Raw genomic sequence first — 16,019 nt, forward strand, 5'->3', positions numbered from 1 at the left:
TTCGACTACCTCTAGGCAGTCATGAATCTGATTATCAACTGGGACAGCAGGTAGTAGCGTAGCTGTGTTGAGGATATTGCATCTTTTGATGATGATGTGGGGTTGGAACAGAGTGACTTCATAGCCTGTAAGGCGAGCTATGGTCAAGTGTTGTGTTTGTGTCCTATTCAAGAGTAATTCTACTGCATGGGGGACTTGTACTTCCAGAGAGTGTCCTAGTACCATGGAGTCACTTTGTCGTATTGCTAGAGCTGTAGCTTTTGCCTGCCTGTAGATTTCAAACAGGCAGGCAAACCTTGTGCAACAGGGTCGAGAGTGCTAGAAAAATAAGCACAGGGACGATGTTTGTTGGCTTGTGTTTGTGTGAGTACTGACAAGGCTGTACCTTCCTGTTCTGTGACAAAGACGACAAAAGGTTTGGCATAATCAGGTGTAGCTAGGACAGGTGCAGAGCCTAATGCTTGTTTGAGGGTGTCAAAAGCAAAAGTATCATCAGGTGTCCATGGCAGTGGGGAAGAGGTTGTGGTTGTTAGCTGTATCAGAGGTTTGGCCAAATATGCAAACTGGGGAATCCATTGTCTACAGTAGGACGTGAGGCCAATAAAGGCACGGACTTCCTTCTGTATCTTGGGTAGAGGAATGTTAAAAATGAGTTGAATTCTTTCAGGTGTGAGTACCCTACCCTCCTTTGACAGCAGGTGCCCTAGGTAGGCCACCTGCTGTAAACACAATTGTAATTTTGAGGGTGACACCTTGTGGCCATGCTGTGCAAGGAACATTAGGACAATTCGTGATGCTTGTTCACATTCCGGTTTGGAGCGTGCAGTGATCAGTAGGTCATCGACATATTGTAATAATGTTGTATTGGTGGGCAGAACAATGTCGTCTAACTGTCTTTTAAGTGCCTGACTGTAGATACTGGGGCTTTCTGTATATCCTTGCGGAGCTCTTGTGAAACAGAAGCTACGACCTTGTAAGGAGAATCCGAATAGGTACTGACTGTCTTGGTGGATCGGTACACTGAAGAAAGCATTCTTCAGGTCGATTACAGTGAAATGTGTAGCCTCAGAATCTATGGCTGTTAGCAGAGTCCTGATGTCTGAGACCACGGGGTATTGTGGTACTACACATTTGTTCAGTTCACGTAAGTCAACCACAAGTCTGTAGACTGGTGGCGCACCGTCATCAGTTTTCTTTCGGACTGGCAGAACTGGCGAGTTACATATGTTGGAAGGTACTTCTCTGACTACTCCTTTTTGTATCAGGTCATCAATAATTTGGATAAGGGCTTGTTCTGCATCTGGAGGTAATTTGTACTGACGGACATGGGGTAGGACAACGCCTTCTTTCAATGTCACTAGGTGTGGTGTAATATCCATAAATCCTACATCTGTTGGATCAGTAGCCCACAATGTGACGGGAATGTCTCTTAGTCTTACATCTAGTTCTCTTGTGGTGAAATGGCCTTTAAAATCTCAGAGAAATAGTCGGACTCCTTCCGGGGAACAACATATTATAGCACCTAGTTCTTTTAGTGTCTGAATGCCAAGGAGATTCTCTGGACAGGATTTTGTAAGCACTAAGTCGGTGTAAGTTTTAAGAGGACCAACTTGAAGTGATATTGGTTCCGAAACTTGATTGATGACAGGTGTACCTGAAAAACCCAAGGAAATACTATTTGAGCCAGAGAGGGGTACCTTGGGAACTTCATTGTGTTGCACTGTCGTCCTACTAGCCCCGGTATCGATCAGAAACTTTGCTTCTTTACCTAGGAGTTTAGCATGTACATAGGGACCCTCTTGGTCAACCGGGACCGGGATCAGTGGACGACTATCGTGTTCCTCCCAGCTGTTTCATGAAATTGTGGGGAATTCAGGATAGGATGACACTGGATACTGATAGAGTTGGGTAGTAGGTTTTGTATCAGTTGGCGAAGCAGAAGGTCGAGGGGGATAGTTACGAGGTTGTGTCTTCCCAGTGGCAATATTATGTTGTAATACTGGACAGTCACGCACAAAATGACCTGGCTTTTTTCAATAGTTACAAGTAACTTTTTCCTGCGATACTTGGGGTTGTTTAGGAGTCTGTTGGATCGTATTAGTCTGTGCTACCAATACCTTCATTTTAGTATCCTTTGTCCTTTTCTTTTCTTGTTCTTGTTCGTCTCTAATTCTATTTTGATGATATTGGAGCATCTGAAGGGCTTGTGAAGGAGAGCTTGCTTGCCAAGTACTCTCTACCTTCAGTACTCTATTTCTAATCGCCGGTAAAGCATTTTCTACAAATTTGGGGACAAATAATCAACTATAGGCGTCTCCACCTGAGGAGAGATCACTGTTGATTAGAAAACATTTCTCCAATCTGGTATATTAGTCCCCTATATCCTCGTCTGGTTTCTGTTTGCATGCAGAGATAGCGTCCCAATCTTCCTTCTTAGTGGTCAGTAACTGAGATAGTATTTTAGGGAGACAGCGAGGGAGTTCCTGAACTAGGGGTCCTAAACCTTGTCCAGGATTGCGAGTACTGTCTTCTTTCTCTAATTCCGTCCATGTTACCTTTTTCCCTTCAATCTCCCAGTCCTTTCCCTTTAGTTTGTCATACGTTCCCTGTGGTAATAGGACCTTGAGTAGAATATTAAGGTCCTTGTAAGTAAAGGAACCCATTTGGAGGATATCCTTGAGTTCCCTATGGAAACCCGAGGGATCCTTTTCATGAGAAGGGACCATTTTCTTCATTTCTAGTATCTCTAGTTTTGTCAGAGGGGTGTAAACAAACGTTTGTTGTAACTTTCCTGCGGAGTCTGCTACGGGGTGTAATTCTCGGAGAGGGAACTGTCCTTGGTCATATTAATGGGCATTTATATCATAACTGTCTGTAAAGCACTGAACATATCGCTGTCGTAGGTCAAGGAAAATATTTAGAAACTCTTGTCCCCTGGCCACCCACCTCCCTTCTAAACAGTCCCTTAAGAGAGAGTGTAACTTTTTAGGCGGGCAACTAGTGTCTTCGTACATTGTAATGAGGTGTTGAACCATATAGATGCTGGCTAGTCTTTGAGAAGTTAGAGGGATTGATAAAAACATTTGGGCAACTATATCAGGGCCATATATAGAGTATTGAGATACCCAATGTGTGCTTGATCTAGAGAGTTCTTTTTCTTGTGTGGTGAGTGGAGGCTCGTCGTCCATCCAATCATCTAGGGCTTCTTGTGTTCGTTGGAACAGCTTATCTGTGGGGGCTGACAATTTCTTAGTTTTAAGTTTGAATTGCCCGTTATTTTGAGAACGAGGGATACGGGAACGTACTGCACCGTGAAAAGAAGTTCCTTCTCCCCTGTCTTCGTTTGTACTTTCATTCTCTGTTTCCTGGGTATGGGCATCTTTTTGATGGTAATCAGAAACCTTACTCGTGAAGAGAGGAATAAAGAGATCTATTTCTTTTATTTTATTATAATTTCCTGCGACTACTGCTTGATCTAGTTGTAACAAATCACCAGGAACTCTTTTTCCTGCGCTAGCTATCATTCTGATAAAACAAGTGATCATGAAACGTGAGAGGCTTTTTTTATGTGCTATGGGTCTATTTTTAATAGCTTCCTGTAAGGTTTCTAAGTTTTCTCTTGTTCGGAGAGCCTCGTAAATTTTATTTAGGCAATTTGTGATATTCGGCACTTCTTGTAAACCTTCTAGAGTCTCTCGTAGGCGAAGAGAGATGCTTGCTTGTGACCCTTCCCCTGGGGTTGGGTCATAATCGCACTCTATCATGGGTGGAGTTTCGCTTGAGGTGTCAGGGGTGGGTTCGGTCTGGGCGACTATTTGTCTGGCTATTATCTGATTGGTATAAGCAGGAGGAGGTTCCATTAAGTAAGTAGTAATAAAATCATCGGGAACGGGAGAAACCTTAGGACGTGGAGGTGCTGTAGGGACACTAGAATCTGAGCTAACCTCGGACCCTATTTTCGGTGAGAGGACAGGGTATATACCTGTCGCAGAGGCCGAGGCCTCCCTTTTCTTTTGTTCAAAACTAATATCATCGTTCTGATCCTGTAACTTTTTCATCTTACTTTCTTCTGACATTCTCTTTGCTTTCTCAACTTTCCCTTGCTCTTTCTGTTCCCTTCGATGTGCTTCTTTTCGCCATATCTCAACGCTTTCTAACATCGAAGGTCTTGCCTTCTTTTCCCAACACCTTTTTTCAACCGCCATAATACAATTCAAATCCTATGTGCCACTCTTTGGCCATCTGATCGCAACGTCTAAATCTTTAGTATAACCTTCCCAAAGATCCAAATACAAGATGGCACCAATCCCATGTTTAGTATACATAAAGTAACCAGGAGTATCCTTCGGGGGGACTGGTGCAGATTGTTCCAGTAACCACTTCCGGGTACCCAGTTTACACAATTTAGAGAACAAGGGCATTGTATCAAACACAAACAAAGATTTTATACTTGAAAAAAAACTCGATATACTCTGAGTATCAGAGTACAAACATACCGTTTTCTAGAAACCTAGAACCCGTCTTTACCGTGCTCTGAAAAATCAGAACCCGTCTTTACAATGCTCTGAAAACTCAGAACCCGTCTTTACCGTGCTCTGAAAAGATCAGAACCTGTCTTGATACACTCCCAGCAGTACTCACCGAGGTGCATAGAACTTGAAGATCTTGAAGATCTGGCCACTTGTTTACGCAGCGCTCGTGGACAGGGACTGGTCGGGTTTCAGACGACCTCGGACTCGGCAATCTTCACAGGTTTCGGGCTCTGGGTCGAGACTTCCGCTGTCGTCCTCACCGCCTCGTATGGATGGCTAGGCCGTGGCTCGGTCCCTCTTCGACACGAAGGAGTTCATGCAGGAACACCCTGCAGTGTGCACTTGAAAGTCCGTCGATGTTTTGAAGAGACTGGTGCAGGTCCGCATCACCGGCGTGTGGGGAGAAAGAGAAGTTCCTATTCGGGCGCCAATTTGCTGTGGTAAATATTTTAGTAATTTACCTTGATCGGAATTTCTAGACAATATCAATAAGTTCAAGTATGAAGAGCAGAGTGCATGGTGGTTCGAATTCAGGGTCTTTATTCAGTAACTCGAGTTAAGGGAGAGCTCCGTCACCTGAGGAGGATCAGAAGAATCTCTAACTTTATTCTCAGAACATACAGTATATATAACAGAAAAAGAGGAAGGAGCTTCTCTTCAATGCATGCCCGGATCGTATGTTGAAATAGAACAGAAGTCATGTAGGCCCAGATCATATGTGGCAATAAAACAGAAGTCATGACCATAAAAGGAGGCACATGGTAGAAGAAATAAGGCTGAGTCATGATTCAGAATGAGGAAGCACAAGAGAGGCAAAGGTGTGAAGAAATAACGCTAGGCTGGTTCCTTAGATAAGAGAGAGAGGGTCGTGACAGGATGTCTGTTAGTCGTGTTTCAGCATTCGGGAGCTCTTCTTCTCGGAATTGGTTGTCGTGGTTTAACAGAACGGGGGCTATTTCTCGGAATGGGTCTGATTATAGGGAAATGGTTACAGATGGGGGTCTTGTTCTCGGCGTTGGCTTGACCACAGAAATGTACGCTTTAACTGAGGAAACTGGTTCTCGGAATCGCCCTGAGCATAAGGGTGTAGTTTTGACCTTTTTGGGGAAGGAGAGTGCGTGTGCAACTTCGTGAGGTGCATGATCAGCGCGTGATCGGTTCGTGCTCGTGTGCTCGTGTGTTCGTGTTTTAGCAAGATGGGCTCGGGGACGTGACTGAAGAGGGTGTATGATGGGACATAACTGTACGATAAATAATCATTTTCCACACCTTGGTAAGCTGACTGATGAATTTCTCTTGCATAAGCATGCCCCAAGCCTAGGACCCTACCTAGATTTTATTAAGAAACCCAGAGACAGGGCTCTCTACATCCAGTTCAGATTGGGCACACTCCCAGTTTGTGAACACACCAGTAGCTGGAAACCTCCCTACCAGACACACCTGCTTTGCCCACACTGCGATGGAGTGGTCAAAAGTGTCACGCACCTTGTCTTTGCATGTGCTGCTTATACTAAGTCAAGGAAAAAATGGTTGAATCCTGTTTGTTGTCAACTAGGAACAAGGAATCAAGTGAAGCGTTGAGAATTCTACAATCAGACACTAATACCACTCTGGTCTGCGGTGTGGCGAAATTTCTTAGTTGGGCATGGGAAATTAGACTGAAGAAGTTAGGCTCCGGAAAAAGCCCCTTTTTAAATTTTGTATTACTCTTTCTCTCAAACCTGAGTTAGTTTAATCGATTTTTTTTTAAAAAGTGTATTGGGTGCCCTTTCCTTGATGAATTGTTATGCGTTGTCTGTATAATTAAGCATGTGATACATGGAGAAGGGAAAAGGAAAAGCTTTTTTACTTTGATGTGTTTTTTTTAATCTCCCGTTAATATGGTATCCGTATCCTAAATATTTTTTACATTTTTATATTTGGACCCTTTTTTTATAAAATGTTAAATGCTTTTATGATATACTCATATCGAAATAAAGCTTTGATGATGATGATGATTAGGTGTGTTCCGGATTTATCCGGGAGTAGGGGCCAGGTGCAGAGCATATAGGCCCACTCCGGATGTGGGTCTCAGGGGTCTCTTTATCTCCCGAAGGGTTCATGCTTCCGGTATTGTTGGAGTTTATCACACACTCTTTGTCTCGCTGTGAGCTGTAGGGAGTTTCTAATATCCTGTTTTTTTTTGCATGGTGTGGCTTCAGTAGGGCCTGGTGTCTCCAAACTTTGTGGGGAGACAGATCAGACCCTCTGGGGCCAATGTACCTCTTTTAGTGTGGGTGACGGATCAAAGTTGTTGGGGATCAGCACTTTGACCAACCAGATTCAGCAGGGTTTGAGCCTCAGGTGCACAGGGAAGGGATATTTTCACTCCAAGGGAGGTTCTTGGCAATTCTGTGAGGGCTGGAGGAGTCCTGAAGTGCTTGGGGTTTTCACAGTTTCAGGACAACCAGAAGCATTATGATTGTCAAAGTCCTAGAGACAGCAGGCAGGGTTTGACACCAATTTTCTTCTGCAGCAGAGCTTCAGTTCTCATTAAGAGAGTCTTCTTTGTCCCAGTCTTCTTCTTGTCCATCAAATCTAAGTTCTAGGTCTAGGAATGCCAATAAATATTGAATTTAGGGGTGCTACAAGGGGGAGACATTTAGTAGCCAATAGGCCTCCTAACTTTAGGTTGCCTATATCCTCTAAGTGAGCAGTTACTGTGGGAAAAAACACTCCCCTAGCCCTGATCAGTGGTTTCTCTTGGAATCTAAATTGTTGGATTTTCAAGAGAAATGTTAATATCACCTACCCCACCCTAGGCGTGGTGCTGGCTGAGGGTGGACCCTACTCGTCATCAAACTAATTTTCCCATTTGTCGTCCCACCAAATGTGGAGCACAACAGGCGTTTGGCATCCCCCACCATCTGGAGGAGCCTGGGCTGAATTTCAAAGGTGGCATCACATTTGAAGCTTCTTGTTCTGGAAGGCCATCTTGGCCTGAAGGTGGTGTGAAGCACCTCTACCAGATCAGCTTTGTTTCTGGCCTCTGAAAGTAAAAGCTCACAACCCATGAATTCAGGAACATGCCTGGTGGTGGCAGACTGGCCATGACTAGTCAGAGACCACGCCAGTGCTTGGTAATTTTTCAGGGGACCCTGTACAGGGTCTCCTGTGTGCATTTATTAATAAATCCCACACATGTTTAGCAGTGCGGATTTATTAAGACAAGATGTTTGATTCCAAACATCTTAGGGTACAGAGAAGCCATCATGGAGCTAGGAAACGCATACTGAGACGTATCTAGCCTAAATATGCTTTATCGCTTCCCTGTCCACTCGAAATATCCAAGAATGATTTTGATATTGAAGGGTCATATATGCTAATGCCGATATTTCCACACATAAGACATGTTGAACCCTGCCTTAGGGCCGTAAGACCTGCAGTAGGGGAGACTTACCAATATCTCAAGCTATGTGTGAGGGCATGGCACAAAGGGCTGATGCCATGCCAATTCTTCATTTTTCTCTGCACCAAGACACAATGCCTGCAGTGGAAGTTTGTTTGGTCTTGGTGAGGGTTCTCAGGGGTAGCAAAATGTATGCTGCAGCCCCAGTGAGCCCTCTTCAGTAAGCATGTCATAGGTACCAAGGGTACCATTTACTAGGGACTTACAGGTCTTGCAGAAATTGTGTCAAGTTTTGGAAAAGAGATCTGGTATTGGAAACCTAGTTAGCAGGGACATATCGCATTTATAGTTCAAAATCACATCAGGCATCAAGAAAAAAGTAGAAGCTAACCATGTGAAAAGAGTCACTTTCCTACATAAGCCATGATCTAGGAATGCATATCGATGTCATTATAAGTAAAGACAATGTTGTTGTCAGTATGTCAACTGTACGCATAATGTTGAGAATGTCGGCAAAAATGATATCAGTGACCTCTGACCCTGCACGCAGGGTGAGGTCACCCTTCCTCTGCTGATGAACAGCTCCACCAGCTGAGTGCCACTCCTGCTCCAGTCCTCCTGTGCGCGAGTTCCTACTCACGGTCTGCCGCTGATCACCACCGTGATCTGGGCCAGACCTGGGTATTTGTCGCCTGCTGCATAATTCTCCTGCTATTTTTGTGTGTTTCCTTGGGCATTTTCTTAGCCATTCGGCTATGATCAGCCCCCCACCCCCTCTTGCCCTATTGTTCTCCCGCTCTCGCTTTTTCTGCCATTCCCCCTGAGGCCCTGCCCCCTCGCCACCCCGCTCCCGCCTCCCAGCTGCACCTCCCTCCCTGACCATGTACTATTGTTGTATCCTGTGTTGTGTGTTTATGCTCTTCTGGTGCTTTCTTAGCCATTCGGCTCTGATAGCCCCCCACCCCCTCTTGCTCTATTTTCTCACTGTCAGGAACCTCACAATTGCATCAGTCATTTACCCTCATTTGCATCAGCCGCTTAAAAGAACCCGGGTTATTGTAAAACCCTGCAGAGTAAACATTTGGTACAATTTGACATAGTCTGTTTCATCCTTAAGATGGCCGCCGCTAGTTGCGGTAATTTCCCTTAGGTAGAACGCACCCGCACAGTCTAGTGTTGATAGGAAGTGCGCGAGATTCTATCTGCGCACTTCAACTGATTAGAGTTTGAGGCAGCATCTTGAGACTGTTGCTCCACGTCTATTTTTCATACGAACTAAATGATATGCTCCACGCAAATCAAGTTTAGTGAAGATCTGGGCATCCTTGATTTGGTCCAACAGAACAGAAATCAAGGGAAGGGGGTAGCGATTTTTTATTGTGGCTTGATTCAATGCTCGATAATCGATGCAAGTTCTGAGGTTTCCTTCCTTCTTCGGTATGAAGAACAGTGGAGATGACACAGGAGACTGTGAGGGTCTTATGAAACCGTTTGCAAGATAGCGATCTAAGTAATCCTTCAGATGGTCATTCTCAGCTTCCGTCAAAGCATGAAATTAAAAAAAAAAATTAAATGAAGTACCGCTCCCGGTTCCAACTCAATTGTTCAATCATAAGAACAATGAGGTGGTAAATGTTCTGCTTCCTGTTCATTTGTTGCTTCAAATTCTTCAAATTGCTTTAAATTCTTGGTATTCAGGAGGGATGTCAACAGAATCAGACCCCAATGGACTGTCCTTCAAAGGAGAGTAAGGTGGCTTGCGAGGGCTCAATTAACCTTTCTCCAATCTGATAACAATGTTCCATGCAAAAATCGGACTGCATCTTGACTGTGCGATTCTCCCAAACAATTGTTGGATTATGTATTGACAACCACGGTAATCCTAAAATAAGTTGAAATTGCAGGGCATCCATGAGGTTGAATTGTAGCACTTCTCGATGACCATCTGCTTGAATTAGCTCTAAACACTCAGTATGACTCGTGATCGGCCCCATCTCTGGCATGCACTGGTTCACTCTTTTCTTTACGAATAGCGTGAATTCCCATCCTTTGAGCATATTTAATATCACAAAAATTCCCGGTGGCTCCTGAATCCAAAATAAAAGCCACACCAAGAATCTCCTGCTCTCTGAACTTCATGGTCATATGAATAATGACATGGGGGTCAAGGTTAGTAGTGTATTCATAATCAAATCGGATTCTGAAGTCGTCTTTTCGTCTTTCGCCATCAGAGCGACTCCGTCTACTGATTGTTCAATTTGTTTCCCTTCATGGGTGTCTTTGGACCTTTTGGACATTCTTTTACAAAATGGCCTGAAATTCTGCAATAAAGACATAACTTCTTCAAACGCCCTTGTTCCTTTTCATCTTTGCTCAAAGGTCCTCCTGCCACTTTTCCACTCATCCTATCAAAACAAAGAAAGTTTATAATAAGTTTAATATATTCCCTGCGCTGAGGGTACACTCGCGACCCCGCTGATGTCACTGGATCCATAATAGGGCCTCGTCGGTGTCAGCTCTGCCCTTTTTTCCGTGCCCCTGAGGCACACGGACGGACCGACATGAACAGTAATAGTATACATAGAACACAGTATTCAAACCAACACACAAAGTGTGAAACCAATGCAGTATACATGATTATATAAATATATCAATTTAAAAAACATCCAAATATGCACATAACAGGTATAGAAGAGTGGACAACTGGGAGGCGGGCGGGTCAGTGAGGAATCCACATGCAGATACTGTATCTACCAGAAAAAGCATTACCGAAGGTAACTAACTTGTTTTTCTGATAGATACATCTGCCAGTGGATTTCTTACCTTGTGAATAGAGTCCCACAGCAGTCCCCACTCCCGGAGGAGGGTGTCCACTCTGCTATACCAAGAAATCCTGGAGGACAGAGCACGCAAAGTTGCCGTCCTTCCTCACCTCCGCATCCAAGCAGTAATGCTTCGCGAAAGTGTGGAGGGAGGCCAAAGTTGCGGCTCTACAAATATCCTTTAAAGGTACACCTCTAGCCAAAGCAGATGTTGAAGACTTTGCTCTAGTAGAATGAGCTCTTATCCCCTCTGGAGGTTCCTTGCAAGCCAGGGCATAGCAGATCTTTATACACAGAATAATCCATCTCAATAGCGTGCGTTTGTGCTCCGCTTTCCCTTTCTTACAGCCAGCAAATCCAACAAAAAGCTGGTCGTCCACACAATAGTCTTTAGTTCTATCAAGGTAAAAACTCACCACCCTCTTAGGGTCGAGACAGTGAAGCCGCTCCTCCTCCTTGGAAGGGTGAGGGGGAGGATAAAAGGTAGGAAGGGTAATAGACTGCCCCAGATGGAAGGGAGTTACCACCTTAGGCAGAAAAGCAACCCTGGTCCTAAGTACCATTCTCTCAGCATGAATGGTCAGGAATGAGGGTTTCGAACTAAGAGCCTGAAGCTCACTTACACTCCTTGCCGAGGTAATTGCTACAAGAAAAACAGTCTTAAAGGACAGAAGTCTCATGGGACACTTGTGTAAAGGTTCAAAGGGTGAACCCATCAAGTAGGTGAAGACAAAATTCAAGTCCCATTGAGGCACAATGAATGGAGTTGGAGGGAATTTGTTGGTGAGACCTTTTATAAAACGCAATACAATGGTCCGGCAAACAAAGGAATGCCGAAAATGCCGAAAAATATCCTTTAACAGTTGCCACAGCAAAACCCTGCTGGGCCAAAGAAAGAGCAAAGAAAGAGTAAACTGAAGTATGTTGGACAAACGGGCTCCCAATGGGTCAATAGTTTTCTATATACATGTGGAAACAAATTTTAACCACCTATAGGAATAGATTGACTCTGCAGGGTTTTACAATAACCCGGGTTCTTTTAAGCGGCTGATGCAAATGAGGGTGAATGACTGATGCAATTGAGGTTCCTGACACTCCTGCTCGCTTCTCCGCCGTTTCCCCCGAGGCCACGCCCCCATGCTGTCCGCCTCCCACCTCCCAGCTGCTCCTCCCCTCCCTTTCTTGCCATATATAGCGGCCGTCGCCCGACAGCGGGAGTGACCTCTGACCCTGCTCGCAGGGCCAGGTCACCCCTCCGCTGCCAAACAGCTCCAAAAGCTGTGTGCCGCTCCTGCTCCGGTCCCCCTGTACGCAAGTTCTCGCTCTCGGTCTGCCGCTGATCTCTGCCTGGGCCAGACCTGGGTATTTGTCTCCTGCAGCGTAATTCTCCTGCCATTTTTGTGTGTTTCCATGGGCATTTTCTTAGCCATTCGGTTCTGATCGGCCCCCCACCCCCTCTTGTCCTATTTTTCTACTGCTCCCGCTTTTTCCACTGTTCCCCCTGAGGCCACACCCTCTCGCCGCCCCGCTCCCGCCTCCCAGCTGCTCCTCCCTCCCTGATTGTGTGCTATTGTTGTATCCTGTGTTGTGTTTTTTGCTCATCTTGTTCTTTCTTAGCCATTTGGCTCTAATCGCCCCCCCTCTTGCTCTAATTTCTGCTGCTCAATTCTCCGCCGTTCCCCCCAAGGACATGCCCACTCGCCTCCCCGCTCCCATCTCCCAGCTGCTCCTCCCTCCCTTTCTTGCCTCAAATAGCAACTTACGCCCGGACGCGCAGCTGACGCGCACATCGGGTGCGACGATTGCGCGACGAAGGTGCGCCAAAGGCAAGACCGTCTGCGCCCATCCGTGCCTGTCCTGCGCGCAGCACCAGATCCCCAGGACCCCGCTCCCGCCACGACACCAGACTCCGATATGACGGCAACACCCTCCACGCTCTCAACATCGGCCGAGACCACCACTGCTTCCAGGCTGCCCCAAACGCACCCAAAGACCCTTCTCCTGCCACACTTGCAACTTCAATTATGAGAGAACCACCAAACCTCCTAGGACCGGACCCAACCACCTCCACAGCATCCTTCTGAACACCCGCTCCGTACGCAAACACGCCGTCGAGCTCTGGGACCTGCTCGACACCGCCGCACCAGACAATGCCATCCTGACCGAGACATGGTGGAACGACGCCTCGGCACCTGACATCGCCATTGCATCCGGGATGGCTACAAAATCTCCCGCAGAGACCGCACCAATGGGACTGGAGGAGGAATAGCCATCATTCACAAATGTACCCTCCAGGTCCACAGTCACATCGCAGACGACTCCCTCAACTGCACCAAACACCTCCACTTCCGGATACACACCGACCCCAACACCACCCTCAGAGGTACACTCATCTACAGGTCTCCTGGACCCTGAAACTTCTTCAGCGACTCCATCGCAGACCTCGCTAGCACCCAAACAATCGCCTCCACAGACTACATCCTCCTTGGGGACCTGAACTACCACCTCGTGAACAACAACGATGCCAACTCTGCCACCCTGATCGAAAATCTCGCCAACCTCGGCCTCCGACAACTCGTCATCGAACCCTCCCAAGACGCCGGCCACACGCTCGACCCCGTCTTCTCCACAAGCTCCTACATCACCTTCAACCACACCACCGAACTCCACTTGACTGACCACCGCTGCATCCACTTCACCTTAAAGAAACCAACAACGCACCACCACACCAAACTGCTGCTGTGCCGCTGCTGCAGCAAAGTCACCGAAGCCCAGCTGATCTCCACCCTTGCCCAGAACCCACCCACCGACCCCACGGACACAGACGCCACTGCCCGAAGCTTCAGACAGTGGATCAACGACTGCGCCAACACCCTCACCCCGGTCAAGACACCCCCCAGCAACCACCACAGCAAGAAAGCCGCCTGGTTAACCGAGGAACTCCAGATCTAGAAACGTACATGTCGGAAGCTAGAGAAGAAATGGCTCCATGACCGCACACAAGACAGCCACGCAGCCCACAAGGATGCCTTCCGCAGACATCACCATCTCATCACATCAGAACAGCCAAGAGATCGTCCTTCCAAACCCGACTAGACAACAACGCACACAACAGCGAAGAACTTTACAACATTGTGAAGGAACTCTCCAACCCCAGCGCGAACGACAACGACATCCCGCCTTCGCAAGATCTGTGCGACTCACTGGCCACCTTTTTCCATTGCAAGATCATCGACATCCATGACAGCCTCACCCGCCCTGAGCGCAACAGACCCCACCACGATCGTTACCCACAGCAACCAGCGGACCACCTGGTCCAACGTCAATGACGAAGAAACACGCAAGGTCATGAGCTCCATCTACTCTGGATATCCGTCAGATCCCTGCCCACACCACATGTTCAACAAAGCAGACGCAGCCATCGCATTCCAACTATGGAAGTTCATCAACATCTCCTTCCAAACAGGGGCATTTCCGGAAAGCTGGAAGCATGCCGAAATCAACGCCCTCCTCAAGAAGCCCAAGCAGACCCCAAGGACCTCTAGAACTTCTGGCCCATCTCCCTGCTCCCGTTCAGGTCATCGAAAAAATCATCAACAAGCAACTGGCCCGCCACCTGGAAGACAACAACATCCTGGACCCATCCCAATCCAGATTCAGACGAAACCACAGCACCAAGAGAGCCCTCATCGCCGCCACAGATGACATCAGGCGCCAACTAGACAACAGCAAAACATCAGACCTCATCCTCCTGGACCTGTCGGCCGCCTTCGACATGGTCTGCCATCACACTCTAAAGACACGCCTCCTAGATGCTGGAATCCAAGAGAAGGCCCTTGACTGGACCACGTCCTTCCTCTCCGGCAGAACCCAGAGCATCCGACTCCCGCCCTTCCAATCCGAAGCCACTGACATCATCTGCGGTGTCCCCCAGGGTTCATCTCTCAGCCCGACTCTGTTCAACATCTACATGGCCCCCCTCGCACAAGTGGCCCGCCATCACGACCTCAACATCATATCCTATGCCGACGACACCCAGCTCATCCTCTCCCTCACCAGTGACCAACACACATCGCCAAAACCAACCTTCATGAGGGAAAGAAGGCCGTCGCCGACTGGATGAGGAGCAGCCGTCTGAAGCTGAACTCGGACAAGACGGAGGTCCTCATCCTCGGACCCACTCCTGGTGGCCGAATACACTAGGAACAGCACCAACACCCACCGACCATGTATGCAACCTAGGAGTCATCCTCGACTCCTCCCTCTCCATGTCTAAGCAGGTCAACGCCGTCACCTCCTCCTGTTACAACACCCACCGCATGCTTCGCAGGATCTACAAGTGGATCCCGACCGAAACAAGAAAAACGGTTACACAGGCCCTCGTCAGCAGCAGACTGGACTACGGCAACGTACTCTATGCAGGAATCCCAGCCAAACACCTACGATGACTACAACGCATCCAAAACACCTCCGCCTGACTGATCGTCAAAGTCCCCCACCGCATCCACATCACCCCCCACCTGAGATACCTACACTGGCTCCCCATTGACAAGAGGATCACCTTCAAGCTCCTCACCCACCACACGAAGTACTCCACAACGCCGGAGCCTCGCACTCGCCGCTGTCCCCCACATCCAACCAACGATCTCCGGCAGCAGATTCTTCTCCTACCTCGCCGCCAAGACCTGGAACACCCTCCCTACCCACATACAACAGACCCAAGACCTACTCGCCTTCAGAAGACTCCTCAAGACCTGGTTCTTTGAGCAGTAGCAGCACCCCCTTCCCCTCAGCGCCTTTAGACCCTCACGGGTAAGTAGCCCGCTCTACAAGTAATCTGATTGATTGATTGACTGATTGATCACCCATAGATGACTAATACATTTAATCAATCACCCACGCACCACTGATTCACTCATTCACTTACCCATTCGTAAGTCATACACTTACTATCTCACCTCCACACACATTCAATCACTCAACCATATATAAACTCATGTTCTCACTCACTCACTGAAATATATACTCTAGTTCTCTCTTACTCACACATACACCACTCTTGCATTCACTCACTCACCTGTACACCACTCATGTACTCGTCATTCACCCATATACCACTGATGCACTCACTCATTCAAACATTCATGCACTCATACTCTCTCGCTGGCCCATACATGCCTTCATGCCCTCTCTCACTTATTAGTATTAACTTGCCTTTGTGAATACCAAAAAGCAGTAAACGTTGACTTAAGTGTAAATTCTATACTCTTTGGTATT

This window comes from Lissotriton helveticus, chromosome 4_2 (assembly GCF_964261635.1).
Source record: "Lissotriton helveticus chromosome 4_2, aLisHel1.1, whole genome shotgun sequence".
Lineage (NCBI taxonomy): Eukaryota > Metazoa > Chordata > Amphibia > Caudata > Salamandridae > Lissotriton > Lissotriton helveticus.